This window comes from Lissotriton helveticus, assembly GCF_964261635.1.
Source record: "Lissotriton helveticus chromosome 1_1 unlocalized genomic scaffold, aLisHel1.1 SUPER_1_unloc_10, whole genome shotgun sequence".
Classification (NCBI taxonomy): domain Eukaryota; kingdom Metazoa; phylum Chordata; class Amphibia; order Caudata; family Salamandridae; genus Lissotriton; species Lissotriton helveticus.
The window spans coordinates 2,775,794-2,790,831 of NW_027611649.1; the positions used below are offsets into that span (position 1 = coordinate 2,775,794).

General features: G+C 51.0%; 1 protein-coding gene across 1 annotated transcript in view; it reads right to left on the minus strand.

Annotated features, from left to right (window-relative positions):
- Positions 1-15,038, minus strand: part of LOC144805454 (uncharacterized) — a 66,578-nt gene that overhangs the window by 32,964 nt on the left and 18,576 nt on the right. The gene's annotated exons all lie outside the window — the stretch shown is intronic.

Consider the following 15,038-nt stretch of genomic DNA (forward strand, 5'->3'; position numbering starts at 1 on the left):
TCCTTGCTGTTGTGGGTGTTGTTGTCCAGTCGTTCTTTGAATGTTGTCCTTTTGGTGGTGCGGATCAGCTAGTGGTGTTTGCGGGTGGCGTACTTGAGGGCTGTCATGTTTTCTGTTGTCTGGTTGTGGCGCCAGGCTATCTCGAGGGTGCGGAAGGTTTTCTTGGAGTTTTTGAGGTCGTTGGTAAACCACAAGGCTTTCTTGCTGCCGGGTCTGCTGGGTGGGTTCTTCAATAGTGCGAGTTCATCGGCGCAGTTGGTAAGCCACTGTGCGAGGTTGCGGGCTGCTTTGTTGGGGTCCGTCGTGTTGGTGGGAGAGTTCTGGCTGAGGGAGGTGGTGAGCTGGTCAGTGGTGATCTTACGCCAGCTTCTGCGAGGAACCTATTGCGGGTGGTGGTGGGTCGTGGTTCTCCTGAAGTTGAAGTGGACGCAGCTGTGATCTGTCCAGAGTAGTCCGGTGGAATGGCTGAAGGAGATGTGCTTGCTGGAGGAGAAGATGGGGTAAAGCGTGTGGCCGGCGTAGTGGGTGGGGGTGTTCACCAGTTGCTTGAGTCCGAGGTTGGTGAGGTTGTCCAGCAGGGCGGCGGTGTTGCTATCATTGTTGTTCTCCAGGTGGTCTGAGGAGGTTAGGGCGTGCGGGCTGACGAAGTCTGCGATGGCTTCGCTGAATTGTGTGCGTGGTCCCGGGGGTCTGTAGATGAGAGTGCCCCTGAGGGTGGTCTTGGGGTCGGGGTCGGTGTGTATCTGGAAGTGAAGGTGCTCGGCGGCAGTGAGGGTGTCGTCGGAGTTGGTCGTGATTTGGATGGTGTTTCTGTGGACGATGGCGATGCCTCCTCTGGTTTGGTTGACGCGGTCCCTCCGGGTGATTTTGTAGCCATCCGGGATGGCTATGGCGATGTCGGGGGCTGAGAAGGCGTTCATCCAGGTTTCTGTGAGGAAGGCAACGTCTGGTGATGTGTCCAGGAGGTTCCAGAGTTCCAGAGTTCGACTGTGTGCCTGTGGACGGAGCGGGTGTTGAGCAGGATGCACTTGAGGTGATTGTTGCTGGTAGCTGACTTGGCCGGTGCTGTTCAAGTTTGGAGGCAGGTGAATTTGCAGGCTTGGCAGGTGAAGGGTCCGTGGGTGCGTTTCGGGATGGCTCGGTAGCAGGCGGGGTTCCAGCCGGCGTTGAGTGTGTGGATGGTGGCGGCGTCGTAAGTCCGTCGGGTGGGCAGGCATCATTGAGGGCCAGGGGTCCTGGCGGTGGGCGTGGTCCAGGCGCAGACGGGCTTGCCTTTGGCATGCCTTCTGCGCGCGGCCGCCTTGCGTCCTCCATATGAGACGAAGTGGGAGGGAGGAGCAGCTGGGAGGCGGGAGCGGGGCGGCCAATGAGCAGGGGGTATAAAAGAAAAGGGGCGGGCCGCGGGGGAGCTGCGGCGGGAAGCGGGGAGCGGGGGGGCACACACAGAGTGCAGGGATACAACAGCAACTACGAAAAATACAGAAAAATGCAGAAGTCCTGAAAAAAAAGCACAATTCACAAGTGAGGGCAGCAGCAGAAAGGAGAAGGTAGCAGCAGGGGGACACCGAGGTCAGGGGCGAACCTGCGGCGCCAGGGTCAAAGACGCGGTCACAGCGGAGGAGCCGTGCGGCATGGGGGGTGGCCTGGGGTCAGGTTGTTGTGTTGTCCATTCGGATCAACACTGAAGCTCCTTGAATGAGGGTGCAAAAGGACTTCAGAGCCGGAAATATTGCTAGTAACTCCAAAAGGTTTATGTGCCAAGTTCATAGGTGGTTGTCCCATTTCCCCTTGACTGTGAGGGCTTGAAGATGACTTTCCCACCATTCGAGGGAGGCATCTGTCGTGAGGATGAAACTTGAAGTGTCCACTACAAACGAACTGCAGAGATGTTTGGTATGCAAGTCCACCATAGCAATGCTCTTCATATCTGAGACGTGATGTTGATGACATTGTCGAAGGACCCTGAGACTTGTTGCAATTGGTTGTCGAGTTCTCCAGTCGGAGTTCTATTTTGAGGCGACAGTTGGGAATTAGGGGAATACCGGAAGACAGCATCCCCAGAAGCGATTTGAACTGTCGAACAAAAACATACTTTTATGTGCACAGGAGAGTTGCCAGTTTGGAAATCTGCTGTTGTCTTTCATTGGAGACAAAAGCCCTTGTTTGCTGTGTGTCTATGATGGCCCCCAAGAAGGTCCTCACTTGAGAGGGGGTGAACTGAGACTTCTCCAGAGTGATGGAAAGACACAGAGACAGGCATGACTGAGTGTGTCTGCTTGCGACTGCGAACGACTAGGCCTTTATAAGGCAGTCGTCGAGGTAGCGAAATATTTGGACATCAGCTTGACCAAGATATGCTGCCACCGGTGCCAAGACTTTAGTGAACATTCAGGTGCAGAGCGAAGGCCAGATGGAAGGACTTGGAATTGGAAATCTCTGCCAGCTACTCTAAAGCGCAGGAAGTTTCTGTGTCTGGGTAGGATAGGGACATGAAAATAGGCATCTTGAAGGTCCAGTGTTGGCTTGTAATCCCCTTGACGCATTAATTGAAGCACTTCTAGGAGAGACAACATCCGGAAAGTTTGCTTCTTGAGGAACTTTTTGAGGGAACGAAGGTCTAGAATGGGGCGCCACTCCCCCGATTGTTCCTTGATTTGGAAGAATCTTGAATAGAAGCCTGCATCCCCTTGAAGATTCGGTACACTTTGATCGTTCCTTTCCTTAACATGAGATGGATTTGGCATATGAGTTCCATCGGGCAGGAGGAGGACCTCTGGGGGGAGATTTTTGATGGAATTTCACAAATTCCAGATTGTAGTCTCTGGACACTATGTCCAAAACCCATCGATCTGTAGTTATTACAGACCAATTGGAGAAGAAATGGGAGATCCGCCCTCCAACTTTGGTCGGATTGATGGGAAGAGCGGTTGACAGTTGGCAGTTGGCAGTTGGCAGCGCTTTTTTGAGGAATCTCTACCTCAGCAGGAGGATTTCCCTCTGTACTGCTTGTAAGAGGCAGCCTGCAGCTGTCGAAACGACTGCTGTTGCAGGGAGGAGGAGTAACGCGGTTGGCCCGGATAGGGACGGTACTGCTGATATTGGTTGTAACATCCCCGAAAGGGAGAGGAGGAGCCACGACCCCTCGCACCCCCAAAGGGCTGCATTTTAAACTGTACAGTAGACACTTCACACTACACACGGACTCAAGAGGCCTGGAATTTAGACTTTGACATTCCAAAGGAAGATCAAGACTGGCAGCGGTCCTGTGAACTAACAAACATGGTTTCTAGTAATGCCCATTTTCGAATGATACATTATAAATTTCTGTGAAGAACCTACTTAACGCCACAAGACCACCACAAGACCTTTATCGAATGGTCGTGTCTTGCCCAGATATATGCCTGCGTTGCAACACTGTGGGGGCTGATTTCTTACATTAACGATGGCCCTGCGATGCAATACACTCCTTCTGGCAACAAGCTGTCGAAGAAATGGTGCATGCCACACAACTAAGTATTGATCCGACACCGAAATGCTTATTATTAAGCCTCATTAGATGCCAGAAGGGCGCAAGATAACCTATAAATTTGGTCAGTCGCCTATGGTACTGGCATGACGTAAAAATGCAATCACATGGCTGTCCCAGCATGCCCCAACGATTGCGCTCTGGCATAGAGATGCGCTCGACTGGGCCCTAGCTGAGGAGACACATATGCGCCTTAGTAGAAAGGATGACATATTTGAGGATACACTAAACACTTGCCGTGCTCATACAGATAATTCCTAGCTCCTGCTTCCTGAGTGACAACAGACACAGACTCTGGCTCTGAAACTGACGAGGCAAAACACTACGACAATGGGGAGGAGCAAGGAGGTGTCTCCACATGATAATTATAAGGTACATTCCCAATTAGGGGAATGGGACACTTATTGATCACCTGGAGAATCGGAAAGCAGATTAATGCATGTGTAATTATTGACTGCTTCTTGATTAACCTACTTACGTAGAATATATTGGTATTATATGTCTCTGTATACTCTGACTGCCAGGTTGCATGTTGTTAAAATTAAAACACAGTTCTAAAAAAAAAAACCAAAGCCATTACATTGTGGGTGGTAGAGGGTAGTGAACCGGTAACTCACGCCACACTCCTTCGACATGTGTTTCAAGTAGCCAGTCATGAAGTTGGTACCTCTGTATGACACCACCTCCTTAGGGAAGCCCACCCTGGTAAAGATGCTAATGAGGGCCCTAGCCACTGCAGAGGCAGTGGTAGTCCAGAGGGGAATAGCCTCGGAATACCTGGAGGCATGATCTACTACCAACGGAACTGTTCCCTGATGCTGTAGGGGGTCAAGGGGACCAACAATGTCAACCATTGCCTTTTCAAAGAGAACGCCTACAACTGGAAGCGGGATTAAGAGGGCCTTTGGGTTCCCACCTGTCGTGCCACTGGCTTGACAGATGGGACAGGAGTTACAAATCTCCTTCACCTTCAGGTGCATCCCTGGCCTTTAGTTCTGGTCTGGTCAAGGTGTCCAGCTACGGGGATGCCACAACCAGGTCCTCTAGGAAAGATACAAACAAGTTTGCCCCACTGAAGGGAAGATAGCTTAACAGGAGCTTCTGAGAGTTACTTACCTTCAAGACTCTCATCCAGATATGCTTCGTGGCTGCTTTCACTGATCTTAAAGAAGATGTGGCTGCACAGACGCCAAACAATACGTCATATACAACTCTGACCCGAAGTTCTATCATGGAAAGCAGAGAAGAACAGTCCGTTCTTTGATAATCTTAAATAGTCTGGACAGAATAAGTTGTATATGTGGCTGCTGATAATGCACAAATGGAGGCGCAGGAACTCCCCCAAACGCCCGAGGCTCTACCACTCTCATAGTGGCACCAGGTTTGGGGTCTTTGCCCTCAGTGTAAAGGATTTCCTCCTCCCAATATGTCCTGTGGACACCACTGCCATCACCTCCTTCCTGTGCTGCAGCTTGCCGTCACAGGTTTTCAAGACTGGGACAGGTTTTCTGTCCCTGGCACAGATCTTCCCTAGAGGGTCGCCCCAGGGCCAAAAGCTCATCCTGGTAAAACGTCAGCTCCTGAGGCTCAGTTGTCTCTGAGGCTGAACCTTCTTCCTCCTGAGGAGAACGGTCTGGTGTCTGACTGGAAACTGGTTCTCCAGTTTTCCTGCCTTTTCTCTTGGAGGACTGGGCCATTATTCCAGACTTCAGCACCTCTTTTACACCCGGGCTCTGCTCTGTGCTATGGTTTTCCCACACACACCCAGTAAGAGGTTCCAAGCATTTCTGCATGGATCCTCAGTTCTGCCTCAGCCCAGGCTAAGGGTTCCAAATAATTGCCAAGAAAACAATCAACTAGTATGGATGAAGACACTGCTACCTCTTGGTTGCCAGCAACTCCTCCTAAATCAAAAGACACCCCCGCCTGCAGGATGGGTTTTTGTCCCATTTTCAGCATTGATGACTGGAAAGGTCCTTCCAGGCAGATGCTGTTCTAAGGAAACTATCTACTCAGTCACCATGGTGATGCGGGCACCAGTGTCTCTCAAGGCCTCCACCCTAACCCCATGTGCATGTTAGTGGGCCAGGCAGCTAAGGTGGCTAAGGCCACATCCCTACTTGAGTCGGCTAAGAGAGCTCATTGGCCTGGCCATTGCTCTCCTGAGATCCCATCTGGAGATTGGAAGCTGCAGGTACTGCAGGTGGACCAGAGGTATATTTCTTGTTTTTATAGCTAGAGTCTCAAGCTCAGTGCCCAAGTGACCTACAGCCATGGCACCAAGCCCATCTTAGGATCCCAGTTCTTACCCTGGTACGCACCCTTTGGCTGTCAAGAGTCTCTGGGCCCACTCTCTTGAACAGGTTTTTGGGGGCCTGAAGTAGAATCTTTCTTTTTCGGGTTACCCCATTTCCCTAGGGTCGCTTTCTGACCTATTTCTTTTAGTCTCCCCCACCAGCAGGAGTCTTGGTCACCCTTGTTTTGACCCAGTGGTCTGCCTTCCTCCCCAACTCTTGAGGAGAAAGTGGACCAAGGTCTACCAGGAATTGATGTAGCTTCCCTTGGTAACAATTACTTAACAGATGCTCCTTCATTACCAAATGATAAAGCCCTTCAAAGGCATCCACATTCTTACCTACTAACCAACCTCCTACTGATTTCAGTGAATAGTCTACAAAATCTACCCAGGCCTGGCTCTGGGTTTTTCGAGCCTCTCTGAAACTGGTGCTATACTCCGTACTTAATCCAAAGCCCTCACTTAGGGTACCCTTCATGAGGTCATAGGATTGAGCCTCTTTCTCACCGAGTGTCAGGAGTCTATCCCTGCACTTTTCTGAGAACATTTCCCACAGGATAGCACTCCACGGTTTCCTGTGGACCTGCCTGCTAAGACAGGCCCGCTCAAAAGCAATGAACCACTTGGTGATATCATCACATAAATAATCCCTTTGGGTTTTTTAGGGTCAAAGGAATCTACTTTCTCCTTATTTATGAGTGTGATGCCACCAAAGATGGGTACTCGGCCAAACTCCTTTCTCTCTCTTCTGTAGCCGGGAGTTGGGCTTCTGGAGCTGCCCTCCTGGCTCGTCTTTGCAAAGCAAGCTCTTCGTCTGAAGAGGCTTCTATGTCTTGGGGTGTCACACGGTCACTCCTACTGTCAGTATTTTGATCTGTAAGATCAGAGTCATCCTCTGGATGCTCTTTGTCATATTCTGCCAAAAGATCCTGGAGCTTTGCTTTGGTAGGGTTTGAGCCAGTCCTGAGGCTATAGGTTTTACCCAAGCCTCTGAGCTATTTTATATTTAAAGACATAAGGTGTGAGGTCGATTTCCTCCACCTGTATCAGCTCTTTTGAGTGACTACTTCTGGCACTCATTGTCTTTACAAAGTTGGGAACCTTTTTGGAGAGGACAAATCTCTAATACTGGTTTCCTAACTACAGCAAGAGTTTGACTTTTGAAACAGCTGTACTCAAGGGGACCGAACCAGGGCCCTGACATATTTCAAAATTTGGAAAAATAGTCAATGTACAAAACTACAATTTAACGAAAGGCAATTTCTGGATTGAATCTTGTTGTCACTTATTGTCAGAGTGGTCCAGCAAACGCAAAGCTGTGTACCCTACCGCTGCGCCACCAGTGTAGGAAGCTGGCTCTCTATATACTATACCAAAAAGAGGTAGAGTGTGCAGAGAGTCCAGTGGATCCCCAAAGGCTTTACAGAGGCTAAAGTAGATAATACTAATGCGCTCTTTTATAGTAGTGTGAAAGAGCAGTTAGGCTTATCCGAAGGTAGTCGTAAGCATTTGTTGTACATACAGGGGCAATAAAAGAGACACACACTCAATGATTAAATCCGAGACCAATTCATAAAAATGACACTTGGTTGAGTTTATTTTGCAGAACCACAGAACGTTGTCTTAGGTAAATAGTTTTCGCAATAGAAATTCATTTTTTTTAATTTTTTTATTGAAAATCAAACAACATACAACCATGTACACTTCACAAGGCAGAGACTCATTTCCGGGGAACATGAGGTGCAGGGATAATTCCACAGCATATGCATACAATATGTCAGACATCAATTCCGGGTTGAGGGGGGGCAGCGAGGAAACCGCACGATATACAGTTAATTAAAGTGGAAAGACCTGGAATGCCATCTAGGGGGACAAGGGGATGTTAAGAGTAAAGTCTTGAGGGGGGGTACATACATTCCCACGATAAGCATTCCATTGGGACCAAATTCTATTCCATTTCTTAGGTCTGCCCTGTGACAAGTACACCGTCTTTTCTCTGAACATGCACCAGTCCATGTTTTCCTGCCAAGCCGATATTGTGGGCAGTCTGTGGGAACCCCATAACTGCGCAATGTCCCTTTTCGCAATCATGTTACCGAGGGTTGCCCAACAGATCTGTGCCGTGTTATAGTCATTCGGTTCCCATATATTAAGGAGACAGCGTCTGGCCTCAGGGAGGAGTGTAACCCCTGTAACCCTTTCCATGGTGGTATGTGCTCGGGACCAAAAAGCAGTCACCTTAGGGCATTCCCACAGTATATGGAGGAAGGTACCAGTCATACCGCACCCACGTTTGCACAGACCATCCACATAGTACCCCATTCGTACCAGACGCGGACCAGTAACATACACGCGATGAAGGATCTTAAGCTGGACAAACCGAAGGCGGGCAGGGATGGCCACCTCCTTGGGAGAGGACACGGCCATTTGCCAGTCCTCATCGTCCAACTCCAACCCGTCAGCAGTCCATAATGCCCTGAGGTGCACAAGCAAGTCGACTCTATTGTTGATGAGCTTTTTATAAATCAGTGAAATTGTGCTATCAGGCACGTGGCCGTCAAGGATACGGTCCTCGAGTGGTGAGGATTCAGGGATCTCCCTACCCTTGGGGAAAACAGACAACAAGGCGTGCCGTACCTGAACATACCGAAAGAATTCCTTGTCGTCAAGCTCATACTCAATCTTAAGCGTCTCAAAAGTCTTAACGTTCCCTTTAGACCACAGATCGTCAACCTTGCTTATACCTATCATGTCCCATTTATCAAAATCTTTCGTCCTCCACAAATTGCCCAAACCATCTGAATCATACAACGGAGTTGCACGGGACAATCTATCACACCATCCCAGAGCAGCATTTGCATCACACCACACTCGCACAGCAATTTTAGTGGGTCCAGTCAGAGTCTCATAGGGTCCCTTAGAGTACAGTGCCCTGTTAAAAGTCCCACTTGGCAAAAGATACTTATCCATTGCAAAAGCTGGCGTTAGACCTGGGGCATAAGTTGCATGATTGACCGCACTCAGCTGGGAGGCCCAGTAATAACGTCTAATGTCTGGCAGGGCAATGCCGCCATCGTACCATGGAAGAGTGAGTTTGGAGAGGGCAATGAATGCGCGCACGCCCATCCCAAATCAGCCGTCTCTGAAGGCTTTCCACTTCACGAAAGTAGCCAGGAGGGATAGGATCAAAGGAGTTCTGGAGTGCGTATAGAAATCTGGGTAGCGACATCATCTTGAAGAGAGCCGCACGTCCCAAGGGTGACAGAGGCAGCCGGCGCCATCGTACTACGTCAAGCTTGAGCCGCTGAAGAGGGGCCCGAAGGTTACGGTCGTATCGAACGGCAGGATCCAAGGAAACATAAATACCCAAATACTTAAAGCCAGACGCAGCCAACTGAATCGGGAATCTACTGGGCAACGGAGGGAGCTCTCCCGCCAAAACATAGACACAGGACTTGGTCCAATTAATGACAAGACCCGAGTTCTTCCCGAAGGAGGTCAGAACATCAAAAAGCACATTAAGGGACTTCTGAGGGAACGTGAGGTAAAGGAAGATATCGTCCGCATACAGCGAGACTCGGTCCTCAAAGTCGGGAGTCCACCGAATGCCCTTCAGCGAGGGCTCCCATCGAAGCCACTCAGCCAGCGGCTCCAAAGCAAGGGCAAAAAGCAATGGGGACAATGGGCAGCCCTGTCGAGTACCCCGCCCGAGCGTGAAAGTGCTGGAGACCCTCCCGTTAACAACCACCTGTGCCAGCGGCCTTTCATATAGAAGCTTCACCCAGGCAATGAATGTCGGACCGAACCCAAACTTAGTGAGAGCAGCCCAAAGATACGGCCATTCTATGGTATCAAAAGCCATAGTGGCATCAAGGGAAGCCAAAATGGCCGGCTCAGTCAGAGTCCCAGCTCTCGCGAGAACTCCATGGAGCCTCCGAAGATTAAGGGCGGTGTTCCGGTGAGGAATAAAACCAGATTGATCTGGATGAATCAAGTCACCAATCACCTTAATCAATCGAGTGGCTAACAATTTAACTAGTATTTTGGGTTCGGCATTGAGTAATGAAATGGGCCTATACGAAGCACAACGATCACGTGGTTTACTCTCCTTGTGAATAACAACGATGGTAGCCAGACGCTGATCGACGGGAAGGACACCAGAATCAAGAGCCTCAAGGAACATGTCCCTTAAGTGAGGTGCCGTTTTGTCAGGCCGCAGCTTATAGAGCTCAATGGGCAAACGGTTGGGGCCCATGGCCTTACCCGACCGGAGGGTGCGGATGGAAGCTGCGACCTCGTCTACCGTGATAGGCGCATCTATTAAGGCCCTATCCTCATCAGAGAGGCTGGGCAAGGCAATGTCGCGCAACAACAGCTGAGAGTCATGTTCATCCCTTTCACTGACCGAGGCATACACCATCCGAAAATGATCCATAAAACACCCAACAATACCCACCGGATCAGAAACACATTCCCCATTCGACCTCTCAATCACCGGCACAACCCGATTTATTCGCTCTTTCTTGTCCAACCATGCAATCAGCGTACCCGCATTGTCTCCCACATCATATATTCTACCCTGCTGCTCTCTATTCATGACTTTCGCAGCGTCAGTCACAAGGGCTCTATAATCGGCCTGTTTCAAACTGAGGGAATGCAGTGCAGCGCAGCACGGGTAACATCACCTTCGAGATCGCTCTCAAGCACAGTTATTTCAGATTCGAGGCGTACAAGTTCTTCGTATGTAGCCTTTTTGGCAGCAGCAATCAATGACAATGAGTGCCCACGAACCACAGTCTTGAAAGCCTCCCACAATGAGATAGAAGAAGAAACAGACCCCACATTTTCATTAAAGTAACAGTCAATAGCCTTTACCAGTTCGGAGCGGGTCTTAGGATTCCGAAAGTACTACGGATTTATGGGAGCAACTCTACCCTCACTACCCACTCCAGTCTCAACACTGAACCACAGGGGGGAATGATCAGAAATACCCCATGGAAGGTGACGGATCTCCCTGATGGAGGACGATTGCGCTGCAGGCATGAGGAAATAATCTAGTCTGGAAAGGCTACCATGGGCCCCAGAGTGGAACGTATATTGTAACTGTGTGGGATGCATGAGTCTCCAACCATCCGTTAGCCCAAAGGTTTCGATCAGCTCACTGAGCCACATTTGTGATCGAGGTAAGTCCCGAGGGGGGCAATGATCAGAAGTGCCGGAAACCACAGAGTTAAAATCTCCACCAAGAATAAGAAAACCTTCAGGTAGCCCCAGTAGAAGCCGCCCGAGGTCAGCAAAGGTAGTGGCCTGTAGGCCCGGAGGAACATAGACGGTGACTACGGAAAGTGTCTTGCCCTCCCATCTCCCAGAGAGCGCAGCATAGCGACCCTGTCATCGAGCAGTATCTCGTCAATTTCGAGGGGGAGAGAGGACCTGATCAGAATGCCCACCCCTCTGGAGCCAGAGGTGAATCCGGCATGTGCGACTAGTCGATACCCACGTCTATTCAACGCCTGGCAAGTATTGCCAATTAAATGCGTTTCTTGCAGTAGAACAATATCAGGGGAGTGGCGTCGAAGGAACTGCAGCACGACCCCTCGTTTTATTCTGTCTCCCAAACCATTGACATTCCAGGACAGCAGTCTCAACTCACCACCCCCATCCCGAGAAAGGACCAGAGACCCGCCCTCATGAAGCCCCGCATACGGTGCCATGTGAAGGAAACAAAGAAACAAACACTACCCACCCCCACCCCCCAACGAAAACCCGTTACAACCCCCCACCCTGCACCCCTGCATTAGAACTGAAAACCACCCCAACTTGCAGTGTGCCTGTCGCCCAATCATGAAACTAGTCTACACGAAGAACCCCGGAGGAGGAAGAGCCCCCTACACCCCCGCCACCCTTGGACCCATCAAAAAACAATAGTAAAAGGAACACATAGCAAAACTCAGCTGACAAATGATTAAAAAGAGCAGACGTCGGGAACCATAATGTCACTCTTGATCCGGTGTGCCCCCCTCGGCGCCACCGGGGTGCTCAGATCGATCATCCCTTTTCGGCAAGGAATCAAGCCAGTCACTGACACTGTCCGGAAGATCAAAGAAGAAAGTTCGTTCCTCATATTCGATCCGCAGCCGGACAGGAAACAACATAGCGTACTTGAGGCCCAAGTCTCGCAGCCGCTTCTTCACCCCCTGAAACCCCAGTCCCTGTCTCTGGACCTGAGGAGTAAAGTCCGGATAAAAGTTCACGGTGGTATTATCGATCTTCAAGGGGCCATGCTCCCGAGAGGCTTGGAGAATAGCATCCCTATCTCGATAATGGAAAAGCCTAGCAACAATTGGTCTCGGGGGGGCACCCGGCTTCACCTTCCCGCCCGGAAAACGGTATGCACGTTCGACCGCAAAGAATTTGCTAAGTCCGGCGGGAGCTAGATGGTTCAGGACCAGGTCCTCTACGAGGAGGTCGACAGCAGAGTTCTCAGGATTTTCCGGCACACCAATGAGGCGCACGTTATTGCGCCTGGCCCTGTTCTCATGCTCCTCAAGCCGACGGGCCATCGAGTCGTGTGATGATCTCAGGTTGCCGATCTCAGTCTGTGCGTCCGTAACATCAGTGATCAGGCTGGAGGTCTTCAAATCCAACGCCTTCACCCTTTCATTAGTTTTGGCCATGTCCGCTCTAATCAACGTGACATCCACGGCCACAGTGTCGATTTTGGATGCGAGAGCCTCGTATTGCTGTCCCATAGAGGCCTGCATACCCGTGATGGCACTCATGACTTCACGAAGAGAGACATCCGTAGGCGTGGTCGAGTCTGCCCCGGGGTCGTCAAGAATACGGCCGGTACCACCGGGGGTTCCCATCGGTTCGGTGTATCGGTCCATGACGTTGGTCTGGGTATGTCCCCCGCGGACCGGCGTCTTTGCCTTGCGCTTCTCGATTTCAGGTTTGGTGGTCATATTGGAAGCTGTGCCCGAAGGGGCCGTCTAGACCTGGTAAAGATGGCCGATCCTGATGGGGCCAAGGCAGACAAGAAATAGGCCAAAAATGGTGAAATGTCACTAGAGCAGGAGGCCAAAACCCTCATGAGGGGCAGAGCTCGACAGCAGGGCAAGGCCATGCCGAATCCAGAATGAGTCCGGGAGAGTGTCGGCAACTCGGAGCTCGGAGTAGAAAGCGAAACCGAAAGTGGGGATGAGGCCGACTGGGGGGGGATCCCCTTCGGCCGTTGTTGTTCAACTACTCCCCGGCCCGTGAAACAGCAGAATCCCCCGGCCTCGTCCGGGGAAGGCCGAAAAAGTTGAAGTCGATGTAAAAACAGCTCCCGACATCCAAATTCAATTTTGAAAAGGATGTTGAGGTCAGGAAGCGTTCATCTTCAAAAGCCCATATTCAGAATAAGGATAAGTTAAGGATATTTGCAGAAGGGCGGCGCGGGTCTCGGGAGCTCTCTGCTCACGCGACCATCTTGGATGCCCGCGTAGCTCCTCCCCCCAGAAATTCATTTTCAATATGAAAAGTCGACACACTGCAATTTTCAGACTTTGCAATGTTAAGCAATGGGAGGAAAAAACATTAAACATTTGTATACACAACATTGACTTACAAGACCAGTCTTCGGAAGTTAAGGTCAGTACAGGGCAAGGTTCAGTCCAGCACCAACAGTGCACCACAAGCGACAAAGGGGTGGGCAGGTACATGGTGAAAGTTCAAGGTCAGTCACCGAATACAAATTAAAGGGGACTGGGGCAATCGGACAGAGGGTGCTTACAGGTAAGAAGCAGCACCTTGGAGGAACAGTCTCCGGGGCTGAGGCTAACACTGAGCAGGGGCCAAGGCAGCACCAACACTACAACACTAGCGGCACAGGGGCGGCTGGATGCAGGGTGCCAACACAGCATCGGGTGCCCAATGAAAAGCAATGGAGGCAGGCCAAATCTGAAAAGGGCTGCAGGAGGCGATCGAAGGAAACCAACAGCCATTGAGGTAAGTTATGATGCTCAGGGACGTAGGAACACCTTTTGTCCTCTTCACCAAGGCCCAAGATGGACGGGTGAAGGGGTACCTTTTGGTGTCAGAAATGGCTAACCAGTGCAGGTCGCGGTTGAGGGGCCTTCTTGCAGAAGCTGCAGGCAACTTCTAAGAGTCCAGGAGAGGTCAGCTCATGGTGGAGTTGGGCTCTTGAGAGCAGGGGAACCTTGATGAACAGGTGGGCCACTTGGACTCGGGCTGGTGGCATCGGGTGCAGAGGTAAAACCGGGGTGCAGGCTGCGCAGATCTTCAGGTCACAGAGTCTTTACTTTGAAGAGGGTTGCTTTGTAAATAGGTCTGCTTTTCTCTGGAGTCCTTGGTCTTTATCGAAGGCAGGCAACCTCCCAAGGTTCTGGAGGTCGCTGGGCTGCAAGACGAGTTGACTTTTGGTTCAGGATCATCCAGGGATGCAGACAGGTCAATAGGGCTGGGACCATGTCCGTAGTTCTCTACAGAGCCTCACCAGCAGAGAAGGCTTCAGTGCCCGGCTCTTCTTAGGTCGCCAGGAACTGAAATTCAGAGTCTAAGGATGCCACCTAAAATCTTGATTTAAAGGTTGTTACAAGGGAGTAAAAGGTAGTGGCCAATGGGCCACTTTCCAGGGGTGTCTACACCCTCTTATCATGCCCACCTCCTGTGGGAAGGGGACATAGTCCTAGCCCTGATTGGATAAGTCCCATCATCTTCAAGATGGTGGGCACTACAAAGTGTACTTTACCTCGCCTCCAGCACCTGAGGGGTGTAGTTGACAGAGGGGACGGGTGGGGCACACCTCCTATTCTATCTAAGGTTTCCCACATGACAGAGAAGGAGTGAGACAGAGAGGGATTGAGACAGAGAGGGAGGGAGGGAGACTGATGGAGGGAGACAGATGGAGGGAAAGGCCACCTCTGCCACTGATTCCCTCACTAGTACCCTTTAACAGTGCCCCTCAAGTCTCTCTGTGTGGGGTGTGTGTGTGGGGTGTGTGTGTGTGGGGGGTGGGTGTGGGGGGGGGGTGTGGGTGTGTGTGTGTGGGTGTGTGTGTGGGTGTGGATGGTGTGTGTGTGTGTGGGGTTGGTGTTGGGTGTGTGGGGTTGGTGTTGGGTGAGTGGGGTTGTGTGTGGGGGGGTTTGTGTGTGGGGGGTGTGTGTGGGGTGGTGTGTCTGTGGGGTGGTGTCTGTGGGGTGGTGTGTGTGG